The sequence below is a fragment of the Tenrec ecaudatus genome, chromosome 13, assembly GCF_050624435.1.
Source record: "Tenrec ecaudatus isolate mTenEca1 chromosome 13, mTenEca1.hap1, whole genome shotgun sequence".
NCBI lineage: Eukaryota > Metazoa > Chordata > Mammalia > Afrosoricida > Tenrecidae > Tenrec > Tenrec ecaudatus.
The window spans coordinates 125872750-125893407 of NC_134542.1; the positions used below are offsets into that span (position 1 = coordinate 125872750).

Genomic DNA, 20658 nt, shown 5'->3' on the forward strand with positions numbered 1-20658 from the left:
ACAACACTCTAAATCCACAAAACAGTCTAAAAGTCCTAAAAACACAGTAAATGCTACCAAAAACACCCTAATACACTATGATGCCCTAAAAGCCTTTAAAAAGTTGCCTAAACCTTCCACCAAACACTCAGAATCTCCAAATAACACAATAATAACCCTAAAAAACCACTCTAAAGCTGTCAAAACACCAGAAGGCGTAAGAAAACAATCTAAACCTCCCCAAACACCCTAAATAATTCTCAAAAAAACCCCAAACAGTCTAAACACCCTACAAACACAATAACATTTCTCCAAACACCTAAATGCCCTAAAAATACTCCAAAATCCTTAAAAAATATCTTACATGCCACCTAGAAACCCTAAAAGCACTAAAACACTGTAAATCTAAAACACTACAAAGCAGCCTAAAAACTCTTAAATACACCAAAAAGCCCTAAGAACATGCCCAAAGCCTTTTAAAAAAGCACCCTAAGGCACTAAAAAAGATCCTGACCCCCCCTAACAAAAACAGCCTAAAAGTCTTTTAAAAACACATTAAACAATCCCCATAACCCCCTAAATAAACTTAGAGCCTTTTAAAAACACCCCAAACTCGTTTAAAATGCTAAAAGCCCTAAAAATAACACCCTCAACACCTCCAAAACTCCCTTAGTCACATAAAAAACCTGACAAGTGCCCCCCACACAGACCATAAGGCCCTGAGTTATACCAGAAAAGCCTTGAATATAACCCACCAAAAACACTGAGCTCCCTAACTGAAACCCCTAAAAAACTGTAATACACCCTAAACAACCTACAAAATCCCTAAAAGCCTTGAAAGCACCCCCTAAATCACACAAAATGCACTCTAAAGCCATGAAAATAGCCTAAAAGCCTCAATAATACCCTAATCCCTAAAACAAAACAAAAAAACACCCTCTCAAACACATTAAATTTGCTAAAAACACCCAAAAAGCCATTAAAAACATTTTAAAAACTCAAACCCTCGGGCACAAAAAAAGCCCACCTAACACAGTGAGGTCCTTAAAAATACACCATAAAAGCCTCAAATAAAAGGCGAAGAGTCTCACCCCTCGACACCAAAAAAAATCACACATTAGAATTCACCAAAGACACATTGAACTCCCTAAAAAAAAAAACCTTAAAAACTTTCAAAATACCTAAACAAACAAACAAACAAATCCCCGAAAGTCATGAAAGACACTAAGAGCTCTGGAAAACATCCTAAAGTGTTAAAAATATATATATATTTTAAAATCCTACAATCCAGGAAAATGGTGTAAAACCCTAAAACCACCCTAATCCAAAAAATGCCCTAAAAGCCTTGGAAACTTCCCCCAAAGCACTATAAAACAGCCCTGAGTCCTAAAAGACACCCTTAAAAAACATTCTAAATAACACACCTAAACCCTAAAAATCTCCCTTAACATGCTAAAAATATCCTAAAGCCCTGAAAAATGCTCTAAGAAAACCACCCTAAATTGCTAAAGAGCACCCTAAAAAGGTGCTTTAAAAAGCAAAAACAAACAAAACCCAAAACAAACACCAAAAGACATGAAAAGCAGTCTAAAAGACCTCAAAAACACCCTACCCCCAAAGGCAAACAGACTAAATTCACCCCACCATTCAAATGCTCTAAAAACAAACCCAAGCCCCCAAATTCCTAAGAACACACACAAAAAAAATCCCATAAAGCCCTGTTAAACAGCCAATAATGCTTTAAGGTCATTCTAAAAACCCTTCAAAAACACCCCTAAAAGCCCACAACACACTTTAAGGCCCTAAAAAATAACCTTAAAGTACTACAACTTAGAAGCTCTAAAAAACATGCTGCCCGAACACCTTAAAAGTCCTAAAAGACACCCTAAATTTTTCCCCAAACACCCTATGTTAGGCTGGGTTGACTAGAGAAATCCAGAGACACTCTTGTGTGTATAAGAGAGAGTTTTATATCAAAGAACTATTGTATATTGAGGAAACATCCCAGCCTAGTCCAGATCAAGTCCATAAGTCTGATATTAGCCCATATGTCTGAGACTAGCCCATAAATCCCTCTTTAGACTCATTCAGCACATTCAATGAATGCAGGAAGATCACAGGTCGGTGGGTGGAAATTCTTGTAGATCCAGTGGTAGTGGAAACATCTCAGTACTGTCACAGGTCTCAACATGACTCCTCCAGCTCCAGGGCTCTGGCTGCCATCAGTGTTGCTCCATGTGGCTTGTCAACAGGAATGTGTAGTGTAGCGGAGAGAGTGTGTCCTACTTCTGGGGAAGAAGAGAGGAAGTTCCCAGAATCCTCATGAGAAGGCCACGCCCACAAGGAGGCTGTGACCTGATTGACAGGCTAGACTTCATCCGTCATTCTTAATATCCTCAAGTTGACATGAGATTATGGAACTACCACCCACCCTAAATGTAAAAAAAAATCCTAAACTTCCCATAAAACACCACAACAAAAAACCCTAAAATGCTTTAAAAAAAAACCCACTCCAAATAGACCTAAAAACGCCCTTAAAGTTCTTTTAAAAAACAACAACATTAAAAACATTAAAGCCCCCCAAAACACTAAAATACTAATAAACATCCTAAAAATACTCTCAAACACTCGAAACATCCTAAAAGCCTGAAAAAATACCGTAATTAACCTAAAACGACCTAAAATCTACCCAAAACACCCTTAAATGTTAAAAGAAAAAACACCACCCTAAAAGCCCTGGAAAACACCCTACAATGCTGAAAAAGAAGAAGAGGAAGAAGGAGGAGGAGAAGGAAGGAAGGAAGGAGGGGAAAGGCCATAAAAATCACAGAAAGCCCTGAAAACATCCTATAATGTTTTAAAAACACCCTAAAACCCCAAGACATGCTCTCAAAGCTCCCCAAGTATACTAAATGCCCCTCAAACACTCTAAACACCCTTAATAGTATCTTCAAGCCCCAGAAAACACCTTAAAAAACCGAAACACGCTAAGGCACTGGAAACACCTTAAAAGCGCCTCCCCCATGCCTTAAACACTCAAAATAAGCTAAACCTCCCAAAATACCATGTAAAGGCACCAAAAATACCCTAATATGCGAAAAAAACCCACCCTAAATCCTAAAAATATCACAAAAGCCATAAAACATCCCCAAAGTCTATTGTTTGTGTAAATAGTATTCCGTCACTAAAGGGCTGTATCTGTACAAGTCAATAATTCATGTAATGCAGTTTGTAGCCAGCCTATACTTGTACAAATCCCTTTTCTCAACAATTGGCTAACTGATATAGACCAGGGGTCCTCAAACTTTTTAAACAGGGGTCAATTCACTGTCCCTCAGAGTGTTGGAGAGCCGGACTATAGTTGAAAAAAAACTATGAACAAATTCCTATGCATATTGGATGAGTCGGCTGCTAAGCAGGACAGGAAACAGTGACAAAAACACCTGGTGGGCTGGATAAATGTCCTTGGTGAGCCGCATGTGGCCCACAAGCAGTCATTTGAGGACCCCTGATATAGACTCTATCAATAATATTATTTTATGCCTCAAGGGCATGATTGATAATGTTCTTTAACATAAAGTGACAATGATGTCTCCAAAGTCAACCAGAGACTTATAATGAACCACAAAAAGATGAATGGATTTTGGGTTTGCATTTATTCTAGCCCCAATCTAAGAATAATTAGTTCTTATGTCAGGCCCTGCTTGTAGGAGGCATCCGCTGATCAAGGTGTTTACTAATGGGTGACTATTTAGTCCTCTGTGTCTTTGCAGACAAAAGCATTGCAAAATGACTCTTATTTGTGACTTTGCTGCTAAAAACATTGAGAGATAACTCAGTTATTTACTTTCTCTTTAAGGCTCTCTTGAATCTTGCATATCCATGTGATTGTCTCAGAACTTAGTGCTTTTATTATTCTAAGGTTAAGAAACTGTGACTAGTTAAGTAACATTTGCATAGATAAGAGTTTAGGAATGTTTAAGTTCTTTGATGATTGTTTTGTAACCAATTCCTTTGTGTAAGAAGAGTATAAAAACCAAGCTTCAAACATACTCCAGACTTTAGTCCATCAGACTGAAGTCCTCCCAATCTCATGCTTTGCATATATCTCTTTCTTTTCCTTTCATCCGCACACCTCATTTCAAACCCAGTTTGATGCGGGATAGCTGGCCTAATCACTACACCTGCTGGAGGCTCACCATGGTGAAGAGCTCCCCGGATGAGACAGAAAAGTGTGCCGAAGAAACCAGATAGTTGTCTGCTTTCAGAAAAATGGCCTCTGGAGACGTGTCTTCCATCAAGTAGCCAACAAGTGAGATGTCAATGAAGTCCCTGTGGAAGGAGTACACCAGTTTGTATGATCTAAGGATTATAAATAATAAAATCCAAATCTGAAGGAGGGAATGGTATCAGATCTTCATTTGTGAACACCTGGTTTGCAGAAGGCTAAGGATCACAGTGGGAGGCCAAAATTATTTTACAGGGTCCACACATGAATTAAGCCTTCAGTCAGTCCCCTCTGACCATAGAACAGGGATGTGAATAGCCAATTCTCAGACAGAGAGCACTGTAAAGTCATTATGGCAGATGCAGTTAGGTTAAAATTTAACATTTCATCCCCTTTGAGACCCATTTAAATTTGTTCTAGCTTTTAATATTTTCTGCTTTCTTTTCTATTGAGGATTTTCTCTGTTTAACTTTGATTTTATTGCTGTTTTATATGTTTTTCTGTATATGAAATCCAGGATAGGTAAATCTCTAGAGAGAGTAACTGGATTAATGGTTTCTTGGAGGTAATGGTAGGGGAGTTTAGGAGAAATGAAGAGCTAATAACAATGAGCACAAGAAAGAAGAAAATGTTCTAAAATTGTGGTGATTATTATACAACTATTTTAAATGTGATTAAACTATTTGATTGTATAAGTGGATTCTATGCCAATATAACTATTAAAATAAATAAAAATAAAAGTGTAACAAAAAAATGAAATAAAATACTTTGATATTGAAAAAGAATAAGTAAAAACACCTCTATCTTCAAACATTATTTTATATATAGATGACCCCAAGGAATCCACTAAAACGCTATTAGAACCGGCAAATAAATTCATCAAAGTTGTAAATACAATATAAATATTTAAAAATGGACTGTATTCTAGTATAATAACCTTAAACTATAATTAAAATACTTATAGTTATCGTATCTTTAAAAAGAATGATATACTTGTATTTATGGGAAAGATTAACAAAAGAAGTAAAAATTTGAAAACTACAAAATGTCATTGAAAGAAATTAGGGATAGCCCATATTAATGGAATAGAAGACTTAATAGTGTTTAGATGGAAGGATTACTCATTTGCTAATTCCTAAATTAGTCTACAGATTCAATGCAATCACTATCAAATTTCTATACTGTCTTTTTAGCAGAAATTAATAAGCAAACATGACCATTTATATGTAAAGGGACCAATTCTTCTTCGATCTTCCTTATTCAGTGTCCAATTTTCACATGCATATGAAGTGATTAAAAATACCACAACTTGGGCCAGACACACCTTATTCCTTATCCTTGCTCTTCAACACTTGGAAGAGGTCTTTTGCGGCAGATTTATGCAATGCAATAAGTTTAATTTTTTTCCCTGTTGAAACTTCTCTTTTTTAATGTTTACATGCATTTAATTCACTGCACAATTTCCATGATTCCATTTGAGTTCTTGACTGCTGCTTCTATGAGCATTCATTGTGAGTTCAAATAGGTAAAATCCTCGACAACTTCAATCCGTTCTCCATTTAACGTGATGTTGTTTACTGGTCCTGTTGTGAAGATTTAGTTTTAGATTTCTGGGTTGTTATTTTTAAATTTACATTGAGTTTTATTCTAGAGTGAGGGCTAAATCCTTGATTTAATTAGCAAGTATTTCATATCCTGCTCACTTTCGACAAGTAATATGTGATCTTTGCATATCACAGGGCTTTTTATAGGTTATCATCATCATATTATTATTATTACAGTAAAATCTAATATTTTGAGAAATTTACAAACTGCTTTTCATTTTGTCCATAACAGCTGCACCATTTTATACCCTGACCAACAATGCACTAGGTTTTCATTATCTCCATATCCTAGCCAACATTTGTTATTTTGGTTTTTTTAATCATATCAATATTTTTGGGAGTGTGGTTTCACTTTGATTTGCATATCTCATATTGTTAATATGCCTTCTTCTCATCCTAGTGTCAAATTCTTTTTTAGGTTTCTATTATTTATTCTTAAACTTCATGTACAATACTATTTCAAATTATGACAGGTAACATTTCTAATTGCTTAGATTTGACATGTCACTGTTATAATACTGAGAAATTTCATGAGAAAAGGTATTTAAACATTTGTAAGATAATCAAATATAGTTTTGCTACATGGGCCAACATATTACTAGTAATGTTTAAAAATACAGTCATTTGAACTCCAAATTATTTTAAAAAAGAATAATCAAGATTATATATGTATACTTTCTGAAATATGCAAACTTGTTCTATTGTGAAAGGTTGAGGGCAAAGTTACACATTATAGAATTTATCATTAGACTTTTTCTCTGTTGCATTTATTTATCAAAGACCAATGAGTAAATTAAAACTTCTAAAAGATACAGCTATTTCTAGGCTACATCCATGTAATCATAGAAAACTATCAGAACTAAAGTGTCACTTTTATACTAACCATTTTTACCACAAAACATCTTTCCTAAAAGACAAAAACATTGGAAATTTGGAGTTCCCTTATGGAATTTAGTATAATAAAACCACAAACTTTCTGGCTTTAATACACTTCAAATATTTTTCCAGCAGGATTTAACTACACAGCACAGTGCTACATATAATGATTTCAATGAAATAAGTATTTAGATTCACAATATTATTAACACAATAGTGACATACAAAGTTTTTTACAGGCACAAGTGCTAAGAAAGGCCACAGTGGAAGGAGGAGTCCATATGGCATCCAGGTAGAATCACCTGCCTGGTGCTCTTGCTCTTAGACCATAAAACTAGGAGGTCAGGAGGCCAATAGTGGGAGGCTGAGTGCTAAAAATAGATTCAGTGTACTAGCAGGGTCTGGTTCAGACCTCCCTCTGTGATTTTCACCCATAAAGTGATTTGAGAACTTGCTGAAATGCTCTAAGTTCATGGCATCCACCACCCTTTCCTAGGCCCAATATATGAGACCCACAGCAAGCAGTAATTTCCCCAGGCTGCTTTCTAAAAGTGGTCAAAATCCCAGGCTCCTACAGAGCCTCTGAGAACTACCCACAAGACCTCACTGTGGAGTTCCTCTCTCTGCTATCTGCCCTGCACCTGTAGTCTAGGGCTTTGCAATGCCCATCCCCAACCAGAAACATAGTGACTACATTGGCTATCCTTTTCCACTTTGCCCCAACTCCCTGCCTGCTAGTGTAGGTAATGATAGAGAATTAGGCAATAATTTGAAGCAATTGAAGAGCCACTGGGATATTAACCTGTGGCAGAACACAGTTCCCCAGAGCACAACCAGTAGTGCTGAGAGGATAGAACTGGGAGTGACACAGGAGCGTATCCAGGGGCTAATTCAGATCTAGTCAGCCCCCTCCCCACTCTTCTAAATTGGTCCCCCTTCCTTGGGGGACAGCATGGCACAAACCTGATATCAGGGGACCCCACAAACCCATTATAAAAAGTGAAAGAAATAAAAAAACTTTCAATTCCAGGATGTGGTCCTGTGTAACTTTGAATGTAAGCTGCCAGAACTATGTCCTTTATCATTAAAATTAACATAACAAGATAGCTAGAACTCTAATCTCCAAAGCAGAACCTAGGATTTTAACATAACAGGAAAAGCCAACAGGTTCTGATAGCCACAGCCTAAATGAAAAACTGGCTCTACCAGTTTTTGGTTCCATAGAGAGTATTTAAAAGCCTGAAAACTGTGGCCAGACCCATGCCCGCACTGCAGTCCTACCCCAACTGACCACCAATGGCATACCTATAGTCACTGCCTCCGCCCACACTCTGAGGCCCACCACCACTTCTGGTCACTCAGTCACCAAGGCACCCTGCTTACATAACAGTCCAACCCACCAGCAATGCAGGCCACAGGTAGACCTCAAAAACACTCTTACCAGGTACACAGGGAAGGAGCTCAGGGCCCCTTGATCTTCCAGATACATGGTTCTTAACCCTTCCAAAATGACACACAACAGCAACATACCTAAATACCCTCAACAAGAAAGCAAGAAAAACAAAATGCAACAGTGGAGGAAGACATCAGGCTAACGCTGCTAATAGAAGAATCAGATGTGATCTTCTATGAAAAGAAATCTTCAGAATTCTTCTTAAGAGTATAGGGGAGAAGCAACAAAGAATAAAGATGCAACGATAGAAGAGATACAGTACACGAGAGGGAATGAAGTCCACACACCAAAGGGAAATACAAGAACTAATGGAAGAGGTAACAGAACCAAAACACAAGCTCATGAACCTCACCAATAGACTAGAAGAGGCGGAGAATTGTACCAGCAATTTTGAGGACATTCAGGCTGAGTTCAACAAATGGGAATGATAGTAAAAAAAAAACCATCAAAGAGGTGGAAGAAAACCTGAGAACAATGACAGACACTATAAAGAGGTACAATATTAGAATAACTGGTTTACCAGAACAAGATATAACGAAGAAGTCAACAGCTAAATTAGTGAAGGAATTACTCAAAGCAAATTGTGCCACTTTAATGAATGAGAATTAGACACTCATACAGGAAGCATAGAGCACACCAATTAGACTAACGTCAAGGAAGAGCTCACCAAGGCACAGAATAGTTATATTTTCCAACTACAAGGAAAAAGAGAAAAATTTAGGAGCAGCAAGAGAAAAAGGTTGTCATATACAATGGTGCTCAGACATATCAGCAGACACCATAGAGAGGAGGAAAGAGTGGGGCAACATCTTCCAAAATCTGAAAGAACATGATGCCAACCTGAGAATCCTCTACCCTGTCAAACTATCTATTAAGATAGATGGTAAGGTCAGAGTCTTCCAGGATAAGTAAGAACTCAAAGAATACGCCATAAGATACCAAACCTGCGGAAAATCCTTGACAAGTCACTAAGGTCAGAAGACAAACATTCACCAAGCACAAGCAGGAGAAAGCCAAAGAGAGTAACTCCACCCAGAAGTCAATGTACCAAAACAATTACTAAAATAACATTGCCTCAAAGGGAAAACAAATAATGAAACCTCCTACATAAACACAGCACACTGGTATGACTGGAGATAGGAAAACACCCCCCAAAAAGGTACTAGATGACAGCAATGAATCCACAGATGGTGACACTAACTCTGAAGGTCAATGGCCTCAACTGGCCCATTAAAAGACAAAGGTTAGCAGACTGGCTCAAAAAACATAAATTATCAATCCGTTGCCTGCAAGAGACACATCTTAAACCCGCAGATAAAAATAGACTAAAAATAAAGACCTGGCAGGAAATAAACCAGGTAAACAGCAACTGGAAAAAAAACAAACCCAACCTCTGACAAAAGTGATTTCACATGCAAACCATAAAAAGAGACAAGGAGGGGCACAATATATTGCTGAAAGGATCAGTAGGCCAGGAACCATTGAGTGTAATAAACATATATGCGTCTAACAAGAGACCCACTAAATTGATGAAACAAACTATTCAAAAGATGAAAAGAGAAATCCCAGATTCAACTATCATAGTAGGTGACTTCAATACACCGTTGTTAGAGAAAGAGCATTGAGAAAGAAGCTCAGTTAGGAGACTATAGATTAGGCAACTGGACCTGACAGACGTTTATAGACATTTCCATCCAAATGCAAAAAACACACACATTCTTTTCAAGTGCACATGGATCATTTTCGAAAATAGACCACATGCTAGGACACAAATCCAGCCTGAGTAAATTAAACATATAGAGATTACTCACATGTCCCTCTCAGACCTCCATGCCATAAAGCTGGAGATCAACAAAAGGATGACAAGAAAAACAAGGGCAAATAATTGGAGGATGAATAATGATCTGCAACACTAATGGGTGCTGGCCCAGATTAGAGAGGAAACTAGGAAGTTTCTAGAAACTAATGAGAATGTGGGATACAGCAAAAGCAGTTACCAGAGAAAATTTGATAGCAATAAATGCACATATGATAAAGAAAAAGTGACTTATGACTGATATGCCATTACAAAACATTCAGCAGCTAGGACAGAGTCAACAGAACAACCTCTCCAATAGCAAAAGCAAACAAATAATACAAATCAAGGCAGAGTTAAACAAGTAGAAACACAGAATGCAAAAAACAAACAAACAATGCAGCAAAAAGCTGGTTCCTTCAAAGGATCAACAGAATCAACAAACCATTGGAAAGCCTAACAAGGAAAGGAGGGAGCAAATATCAATATCCAGGATGAGGATGAAACAGGGAAAATAACAATGAATCCCAACGAGACTAAAAAGATAATCACAAAATACTATAAAAGTCTGTACTCTAATGAATTCAGCAATGTAGAAGAAATCTATAAACACTTGGAAAAACAATCCTTCCCTAGATTATCCCAAAATAGAGGTAAAAAATCTCACTGTTGAGGTAGCAAAAGAAGAAATACAGTAGTTATGGCTATCAAGAAACTAACAACAAAAAACGCTTCCAGACCAGACGGCTTTACCGGATAATTCTACGAAGCATTGAGGGAAGAGCTGACATCAATCCTTCACAAATTATTCCAGAGCATAGGGAAGATGTCAAATTCCCAAACTCATTCTACAAAGCCAGTATAACTTTGATACTCAAACAGGGCAAGGATCCCACAGGAATAGAGAACTACTGACCAATATCTTTAATGAATATAGGTGCAAAAATCCTTAACAACATACAAGCTATCTACAAAAAACCACTCTGAATCTTCCACAGCAGGGTAAACCAAGAAAGGAACATAACAGGTCAGTAACAGGAGTAAAGCAAAGCATAAAAGCACCCCTAAAATAGACTTCAGGCTATCAGGGGCAGTTTCCAGTATTCCCCAGGACCAGTGGGGTGATAGTCATAAAGGTCAATGGACAGACCTGGAATTGTTTTTTTTCTTTTTCTATTTTATTCTATCGTTAGTTTTCTTTGTTTGTTTGCCTACCTATATAAGATAGGCATGAGAAGCAAGCTTGAGGAGAAAGCAACAGGGATGATGGTTCTGAAGGGACTAGGTGGGAGGAGGAGTCAGGGGAAAGGAGTGGTAAGCAAACAATGTCATAGACAGGGGAACAACGAGGGATTTAAAATCAACAATAAAGAGGACATAGATATCCTGCGGGTATTGGAGCAATAGCAATCTAGCTGATAGGAATTACTAAGAGGCAGAAGAAGGGCAAGCATGATGATCGGGCAGGAGAAAGGTAAAAGGAAACAGAAGAAAGATCTAGGAAGCAAAGCTATGGATACAGGTATAAACATAGGTGTATACATATGTACATATCTATTAATTCATAAAAATAGAGGTATTGGCATATATACATATATTCATATGGGCGTACATTGAGATAGCGGATGGACTTTCAGACTCTGCTCAAACCCTCCCTCAATGCAAGAATACTTTGTTCTAACAACCTGGAATTCTGTGATGCTCACCCTCCTGACACGATTCCTGAAGACAAAATGAGTGCATAAGTAAATGTGGTGAAGAAAGCTGATGGTGCCTATCAAAAGATATAGCCTATGGGGTCTTAAAGGCTTGAAGTTAAACAAGTGGCAATCTAGCAGAGAAACAACAAGCCCACATGGGCGAAGCACACAAGCATGTGCAATCATGAGGTGTTGACGGGATCAGGTGATAGGCATTAGAAGACCACAAACAAACAAACAAACAAAACATATTGTTGCGAATGGGGGGGGGGGCGGTCAGAGCAGAGACTCCAAACCCATCTATAGACAAAATAGACTATCCCTTCACAGAAGGGTCACAAGTAAGGGTCAAGTCAACCAGGACTCAGTATAGCTCTGATGAAACACACAATATTCCTCTGGTTTCCTGAGGCTTCCTCACACCCCACTGTCATGACCCCAGTCCTGCCTTTCACTGTGGGCTAGATGGGAGCCTATACACTGGGGAAAATAATATCTCATAACACATTGAATCTAGTCAGATTAACCCCTCAGTAACAAATGTAGAGATACCAAGAGTAGAGGGGGAAAATGGGGAGTGGAGGGGAGGAAGGGGCAACTGATCACAATGATTGACATGTAACCATACCCTCCACCCCTACCACATGGGGATGAACAACAGAAGCCATGGGGGAATGGAGACAGTGGTTGGTGCAAGATATGAAAATAATAATAATTTATAATTTATCAAAGGGTCATGAGCGGTGTGGGGGGAGAGGAGCTGATACTAAGGGCTCAAATAGAAAGGAAATGCTTAGAAAATAATGAATGTATAGATTACTCTAAGAGCTGTAAGAGCCCCCGATAGAATGACCTTAAAAAGGAAAGAAAGGCCCCAGTGGACAGTGCAGACAATGTGCGTATAGTGGGTTACAGGCACCACTGAAGGTCAGAGGAGACCATGGGTTTCTTTCTCTTTGCTTTATTTTTTCAGCAATGGATAAAGAAAAAACAAAATCAGACATTTAGGGAATCATGAAAGTCAAAATAATAGCATTCCACTCCCAATAATGTAGTTTGCAGATATTGCATCCTCAATTAAGCAAATCATCTTAACTTACAAGTTGCTGAATATGAACGATACCCCTCATTTTCTCATCAAAGGAATGCACTAGCATTACCACGAGGATCTTTTTGGTTCCTGTATCTGTAGATCAGCCAAACGCTCAAGAGCACTGTAGAACTGAAGAAGACAAGCTCAATGAATCTCAAAATGTCTCCAGCATGGTCTTTTATTATAGGAGCCCAGGGGTGGCCACTTTCAACACAGTCAGTCAGACAGATGTCATTTGGGTTATAACGTCAGAACCCACAGCAGTTTAAATTTCTCTAGACGTCATTTCGAGCACTTGCTTTACTATTCCAACCAACTTCCAGAAGCTGACCCGTTGCTCTTGGTTCAGGGCTAAACGAACACAGGATGCAGAAATCGAGCAATCAATACAAGCAATGGATTATCATGTGAAAAAACATGATGGCGTTTTATGGCTTCAGTCAACCCCACTAAAGCAATCCGAAACACGGAGATGCCACTGACCACTCACGGAGTAGAAATCAGCTGGAAGCCAATCACCGACGCAGCATTGCCAATTAGCAGCAGACTACGGCGTAAAGAAGGTTGAGGACGCAGAGACCGTTCTTGGAACACATGAAACTCCCACAAGCTATCTTGGAGTCTGTGGTCCTGGCAACTGCAGGTAAATCCAGCAATGGTGCGGAGCCTCACAGGCAGCCTCTTTGTCTGTGATTTTGGGTCTGGCCCAGGAGAGACCGTGGTGCCCTTGAGGGTGGGGGCGTGGGGACATTCTTTCAATTCATGTAGAGTCTGACACTTAATCCATCACTGCTTCCACTTTGTCACAAGTCAACGGGTCTTTCTATTGGTTGGAGTACGACAGATGCTTCCTAAATACATACCTTGCTTCCATCCCCGCTCCCCTATAATTTATTTTTTTGAAAAGACAAAGTGATTCTTTAAAAATATGTCAAATCATGTCACTTCTCTGCTCATTCTGGTGGTTCCCCATCCCACTCAATAATGCCAAAGTCCTTATAATAGACTTACATTCCTATACAATGTGAGATCTTATTACCTTTCTAATCTCATTTTCTTACTTTTTTCTTCAGCACATATCTGCCACCCCTTTTGATTCCTCTATCAGAAAGTCTCTGCATTAGTTATTTCTTCTTCGTAGAATCTTTTCCTACCCTCAGCACTCCCTGAGTTCTGCCCTCTCTAATTTCTCCTACCCCACATAAGACTTAAGTTATGTTACCTGACATTGTTCGTATTTAAATATTATTGTATTTTCTATCTTCCCTATGATAGCAGAGATTTTGTTTGCTGCCTTGCACATTGTTTGGTATGCATTTGGTATGTAATATTTGCTGAGTGTAGAATGCTATTTATAATGTATGTATCTTCTTGGCCTCTTTAATTGACACTATTTACACTGGTATTTGTGCATCCATCCATAAGGAAGATGAGACTGAATAGAAACATTTCCCACTAATTCAGTTTCTTTTATCTATTCCTATAAGAGTGACTGAAGCAGGGTGAGCATTCTAAAGGTTCAGGTTCTAGTTCGCACCCTGGTTATCAATCAGCTATATGATGTTGTGCAAGTCATTTTCCCTCGGCCTTCAAGTTCTTTATCTGCCAAAAGAAGGTAATTTCCTTATAGAATCTTATAGGGACTCTGAGAACATAAAGTGAATATTGTAGACTCTTTCTTACTAATTTATGGATTATATACAAAGATATACTACCTGGTACGGAACAGACATTTTATCATTGTTTAAGGCAGAAGCCCCAGTTTCCATGTGTTAAGTTATAATGCATACCAGTATTTTGACACTGGACGTCCTAATGTCAACTTATTTTTTTCTTTTGAGAAAAGCCAGTCATATGTGTTTTTCTCTAAATTATTAAATAATCACTGCCCATGTATGCCCAGATCTCATAGTTTCTTTCCTAATCATTTGGTGAGCCTCTCTTTTTATTTATATATATATATTTATTTTATAGGCATTGTTTATTACACATAATTGAACAGTAAAACCTAACCCTGTCTGAACGTGCTGAACCAAGCAGCTCCTCCAGACCATATTTGGTCTACAATGAAACACTGTTAATAAATGCAATGGCATAGAAATACATTTATTTTTCTAAACAGTGAACTTAGCTTTAACTATTAAAGCAATGATTTAAATATGTGGTCTGAAACAGACACACAAACACACATAGATGGAAACATACGCACCTTTTTTAAACCTACAACATAATGTTAAAAAGCAATTCCACAACCTGTTGATTTATTAAGAACTCTGAACCTAAATACTGAACAAAAGAAATATTTAATATAAGGGACAATGAACACATAGAAAGCAACTTGGAGACCTGAAAGGAGTACAGAATATCAACTATAGTCAGGGTGTTAAAAATGCAATATTTCTCTACCTCCAGCTGATTGCTACTATAAATGAACTTCATTCAACAAAGACACTTGAAGTTAACTCCGATAAATATTTGGATTCAAAAGAAAAGGAATACATAAGACTTTTTTGTCTTTCATTCTGATACTATTATAGATATTAGGAGTTTTGAATGTAAGCTAAATATCTTTGAACATGTTTCAAGCATTTCTTTATGAACCGCTGAAACTTTGATGTATGTGCTACTTTAATGAACACGTCCAGCTTTAATGAAAAGATGTGCAATTTTAATTAACGAGGGACTAGGCAAAATCAAAGCAAGATGATGGAAAGGACTTCATATCAGAGACATGACAATCTCTAAGAAAGAAGTAGACTACAGGGCCAACCACCCTGAGCAGATCTTGGTTCAGTCATTAACTGCTCTCAGCTACGGTCTCTTCATCTGTGAAATGTAAATCATAGCTTCTCTTTCAAACGTCTCAGGCAACTGTGACAACCAACTGAGATATAGGAACCCTTGGCAAACTGCAGAGCACGGTCCAGATAAATGGTATTCTCAGTGGCCCAAAGACCTCAAGGTTAGGATATTGTCTGTCGAACAAAGTGCATGGCCTTTTTTTGTGCCTTCATTTGAGAATGCTTCTAATCTTGATCAAGTAGAAATAGTTATGGGATCAACGGAGGAAAAGGCGTCCAGCATTTTACAGCTGCCGTGATTGGGGAAGCACACTGCCTGACGGGCTGGGCTACTTCCAACACTTCCTAGCTGCAGAGACGGGCTGACTTCTTGGAGATCTTGGTCCCTGGCCTCTCCTCGGCTTCCTCCGGAAAGAACTCTACCTCCCTCGCCACCTGGTACTGCAGCACACAAAGCTTCATTCAAGAACTGAATCCTGCATATTAAGAAACGTAGCTGAGGGTCAGTTTTCTTACGCAGCTTGAATCAAATTAGAAATAATTCGGTAATCAGGTTCGTTCTTTTTAAGGCCACAAACCCTTCTACTACCTGTAAATGAGTCTACCCAAACCAGCCAACCCTCCCGGCTTTTCAGAAACTCAGCTGCTATAGCTTTCTCTCATTAGTGCCTGTTGGGTTTGAACCACTGACCTTTTGGCTAGCAGCTGAACTCTTTCACCTCTGCATCACCAAGGTTCCTGTATATGATTTCGGCCAGGCTTTTTCACCTGTCCTAGGAAGCACTAGTTGGTGAGGTTTCAGCAGGTAAAAACAGACCAGTGTTTATTAAGATTGGAAAGGGCTGGGTGAAGTTAAGTCTCTGCAGGCAGGATTTCTTGGGGAGTTTGATCCTTGATTGTATAACCTAAAGGGGAATGGGATACGCAGCTCTCTCAAACTCATTTGGCTACTTTGGAATACAAACTCATTTGAATATTTTGGGGAATACTGTTCTAGCTAATGCTGGTTCTAAACATTCCAGGGCTCCGAATCTGGCATTACTCCTTTAATTTCAGAAAGAACAGAAGTATTTTGCTTTCCGGGTCAACTACCGTGATAACCACCTGGATTCCACTCCATCAGCATCTCTTCCAAAGCAATGGAGAACTAAATCTTCTGGATTACATAATGAGGATGTCCAAGAGGTTATTCTCATGTGAATAAAAATTATCTCAAAGATATTCCTGTATTCCACCCCCACTCCCCACCCTAAAAATAGGACCTAGCATTCTATGGTAAGGTAGGAGCATTTTATCACACTACCATTACAATTAATACAATATTAAAATAATTATCAGTAGTAGTAGTAATAACAGTAGTATCAGGCTAAATATATAGGCATTAGTCTTCTTATTTACTCTTTGTAGTAGGATCTATTTAATTATTAAATCTTTTAAATATTCAATTAAATACATTGAGATTTCAAGAAATTAATTGACTCACCAAGAGTTATACAAAGTAGTAAGGATAGAACGCCAAACTCCTATCTAAATGTCACTAAAAGGATCTCAATTACTACACAATTAAAGGCATCTTATATTTTAGTCAAAACAAATGCTGGCTGCTAAAAAAATTAGTTTGTCTTGATAAAAATCTAACTTGATTAAAATTTGCTTTGGGATTTCCTTTCTAACCAAGTTTCCTTTTTTCCTTTAAAGAGGTGTGTTTGGGGGGGAGGAGAGAGGAAAATAGACTACTGTTTACAAATGGCCCATTTAGAAATTGGGTTCTAAAAATCTGCATCCAAGGAGAAGACATTACCTGTGGTTTCCACCATCACTGCAAAACGCTGGTACTCGGAAACTCGATTTTCAAAAAAATTTGTTTTCCCTTCTAAAGAAATGTTTTGCATAAAATCAAAGGGATTTTCTGCATGAAAAACCTATGAGAATCCAAGCTCCACAAGTAACCGGTCTGCTACAAACTCAATGTATTGTTTTATCAAAACACAATTCATTCCAATGAGGCCAACTGGTAAGGCTTGTGTTAAAAACGCCTGCTCAATTTCAACAGCATTAATAATGATCTCTCTGGCTCTTTCTTCTGAAGGCTTATTTACTAGGTACTGAAACATCAGGCAAGCAAAGTCACAATGAAGTCCTTCATCTCTGCTGATGACTTCATTGGAAAAATGAGTCCAGGCATAAGACCTCTCTTCTTTAACCAGAATATAGCAGCAAAAGATCCGGAGAAGAAAATCCCTTCTACAGCAGCAAAAGTCACCACCCTTTTCCCCAAAGTAGATTTTCTATCTGTTATCCATCTCAAAGCCCAATTTGCCTTTTTCATAACCCATGGCATTGTTTCAACTGAATAAAAATTCCCTTTCCATGGGATCACTGATGTAAATGTCTATTAGCAAACTACATCTCTGAGTGAACATTCTCGATGAGAATTTGAAAGCCATAGACACAGCGAGACTCTGGAACCTGCACCTCCTGACTAAAGTGCTCCACCAAGTTTTCATTTACAATTCCATCACTGGCTTCGAAATAGATAAGATGTGAGAGATAAAACACTTCTCATTTGATTTCCGCTTGTTCCAGTGAGGGAGATCCTTTGATAAGTCAACTTCTGCTATCCAGAAAGACGCCTGCACCTGCTTGTGCATCTTCCAAATATGAGGGTACTGGATCAGAAAGATGACAAATTGGCGAGAACTCTTTCTAAGGAGTGGCTTGTCATGTGACTTCTCTTCAATGTCATTGGCATCTGAAGATAAGCTCTCACCCTCCTGGGACCAGGCTGCTTCCCTGGTGAGCCTCTCTTCGGCTCTTTTTTAACCTAGAACCTTGTGTTCTCCACCTGAAAAAGTGACTAACAATTGACTCTTTATCATCATGACTTTAATACATCAGTAAATTATATACATATAATTTACATATAATGCCTGGTAGATCTTACCCAAACCCACGGCTATCAAATCCATTCTGACTTTTAGTGCTCCTAAGAATATAAATCGTTATGGGGACATATTCAGCTTCCTTCCTTAGAGAATCTGGTGGGTTTCAACCATCAGAATCCAATGCCTATCCTCCAATGCCACTTAAGGGGTAAGGCCTCTGTAGATGCTTTAAATAACTGGAGTTTATATTCAGTTTCCACTGTGAGGGCCATTTTCTCAAACAGTTCTTTCACCCTATTTCAACTTATAGTCAAATACCTTAAATAATATATACGAAAAGTTGATTTTTCTACGTGGTTTCGAGATACTCTCGTCCTATTTGAAAACTTTACTTACTGGTTTCCTGTATTACTGTCCCCCCACTCTCCCATTTCACTTACTTTCATTGTCTTCCTAGATACCATCTATTTCCTCAAAATTGTTGCCCATACTTTTTGGCCATGTTCTTTCATTATCACCTGTTCATTTTACAAAGGCTGCTTGCGTTTTAACCCAGAAGTTATCTTTCCTAGGTCCAGCCAGAAGTGACATCTTTTATGCTGTCTGCATCGCTCTAAACCATAGGACCTCCCCTTTTCTGCACTCTTGCTGGCCGTAAACATGGATTTATTTTAGTCTGGTCTCAGCAACTATAACAACTTAATTTATGAGAATAATTTGAGCATTCTCCTGCATTTCCCTCCCAACACCTACATACTCTGTTAGCTTGAAGATACGAACTCCGTGTGGGTGGGTGCATTGGAAGTAAAGAGGAAAATTCACAACAGGCATCTTACTTTCATTTTAAAGATCATATCCACAAATCCAAGTCTTAACCATAAAAAACCTGATCCAAATTACAAAAGCCTGCCAGAAACTGTTCTACAGCAATGTGTGATAATCAGGTTTTATGTCAGTTTAGCTGGACCGGAATTTTTGGGGGTTTGGTACTTTGTGTCAAGCACATTTGTGTATTTGCTGCCATCATCGTTCTCAAAACATTTGCTTTCTAATTGAGCCCTTGCTATCAGCTCATTTCCCCCCTTCTCCATGAACCCATAATTTTGTCATATCATACAGTCTGACATTGCCTTTCACCCATTTTTCTGTTGCCCATCCCCCAGGGAGGAGGTTATATGTAGATGCTTGGAATCGGTTCCCCCTTTCCATCCCACCCTCAGCTCTGATCCTGAAGGGATCATGTCCTGGATTCTCTGTTTCCAGTTCCTATCTGTACCAGTGTACATCCTCTCGTCTAGCCCAATTTGTAATGTAGAATTGGGATCATGATAGTGGGGTTGGGGGGGGGTGCATTTAGGAACTAGAGGAAAGTTGGATGTTTCATCATTGCTACACTGCACCCTCACTGACTTGTCTCCTCCCAGCAACCCTTCTGTAAGGGGATTTCCATTTGCCCTACAGATGGGTCTTGGGTCCTCAATCTTCACTCCCTCTCTTTACTCTAGACTCTCAAAGTAAATCTCATGGCTGCAAATGGGTCCCACTGTCCTTGAGTTGATTCTGACTTATATAGTGACTTCTGGCCACTAGGCACCAAAGCTCCATTTACATAGGAGAGTACCGCGGAAAGGCCTGAAGCAACATTACTTGCTTGAAGTAAAAGTTTGATTTTGATTGGTTTCCAGGGGTTCCTAGCCCTTCACAAGGGGCATTCGAGCTCCCGTAGCCAAAAATGCAACCAAAGTTGTGCTTCTGCTACAAGTGTGCACGCCTGCCCGAGAGGGAAGAGCTATGCACAACCCTATCACGGGATGGCGCAGGGCAAACCATTCCTTCCTTCGAAATGCCAGACGGGAAGTCAGACGTCGGCGACCCACCAGTCAAAGGTTTCCTTCAGGGATTAGACTGCGACCAGAGGAAGTACCGGCCGGAGGACTTCTATCCAGGTTGTCGCGACTCCTCCTGGCGTTTCTGTGCTTTCTGGTGTCCTAACGCTTTCATCGTCTCGGGCCGACCCGCCTGATCCCAGCCTGAGCTGTGCCGCAGTTCCCCAAGGGACCGAGCTACGCCCTTTCCCAAAGCACCTCCTCCTCTACGAGTCCTCGTCAGGGCCAACTGGAGCTCAGCGAAGAGGCAAAAGGCGTTCGGAGATTGCGTTACCATAGAGAGGCAGCCGCCGCTCTGGCCTTGGTTTTGCGGGGCGTTACCATAGAGAGGCAGCCGCCGCTCTAGCCTTGGTTTTGC

The 20658-nt window shown here is 39.1% G+C and overlaps 1 long non-coding RNA gene and 2 pseudogenes across 1 annotated transcript; all 3 read right to left on the bottom strand.

Moving 5' to 3' along the window:
* Positions 1 to 1777: 1777 nt before the first annotated feature.
* On the bottom strand, positions 1778 to 20483 carry LOC142424848 (uncharacterized). Its single transcript, XR_012779397.1, has 3 exons — positions 20292 to 20483; positions 4179 to 4311; positions 1778 to 2267 (listed from the first exon to the last, which is right to left on the bottom strand). It is a non-coding gene; the product is annotated as an uncharacterized LOC142424848 (long non-coding RNA).
* On the bottom strand, positions 12713 to 13396 carry LOC142424847 (tetraspanin-13 pseudogene; annotated as a pseudogene).
* On the bottom strand, positions 17299 to 18398 carry LOC142424440 (ribonucleoside-diphosphate reductase subunit M2 B pseudogene; annotated as a pseudogene).
* Positions 20484 to 20658: the final 175 nt, after the last annotated feature.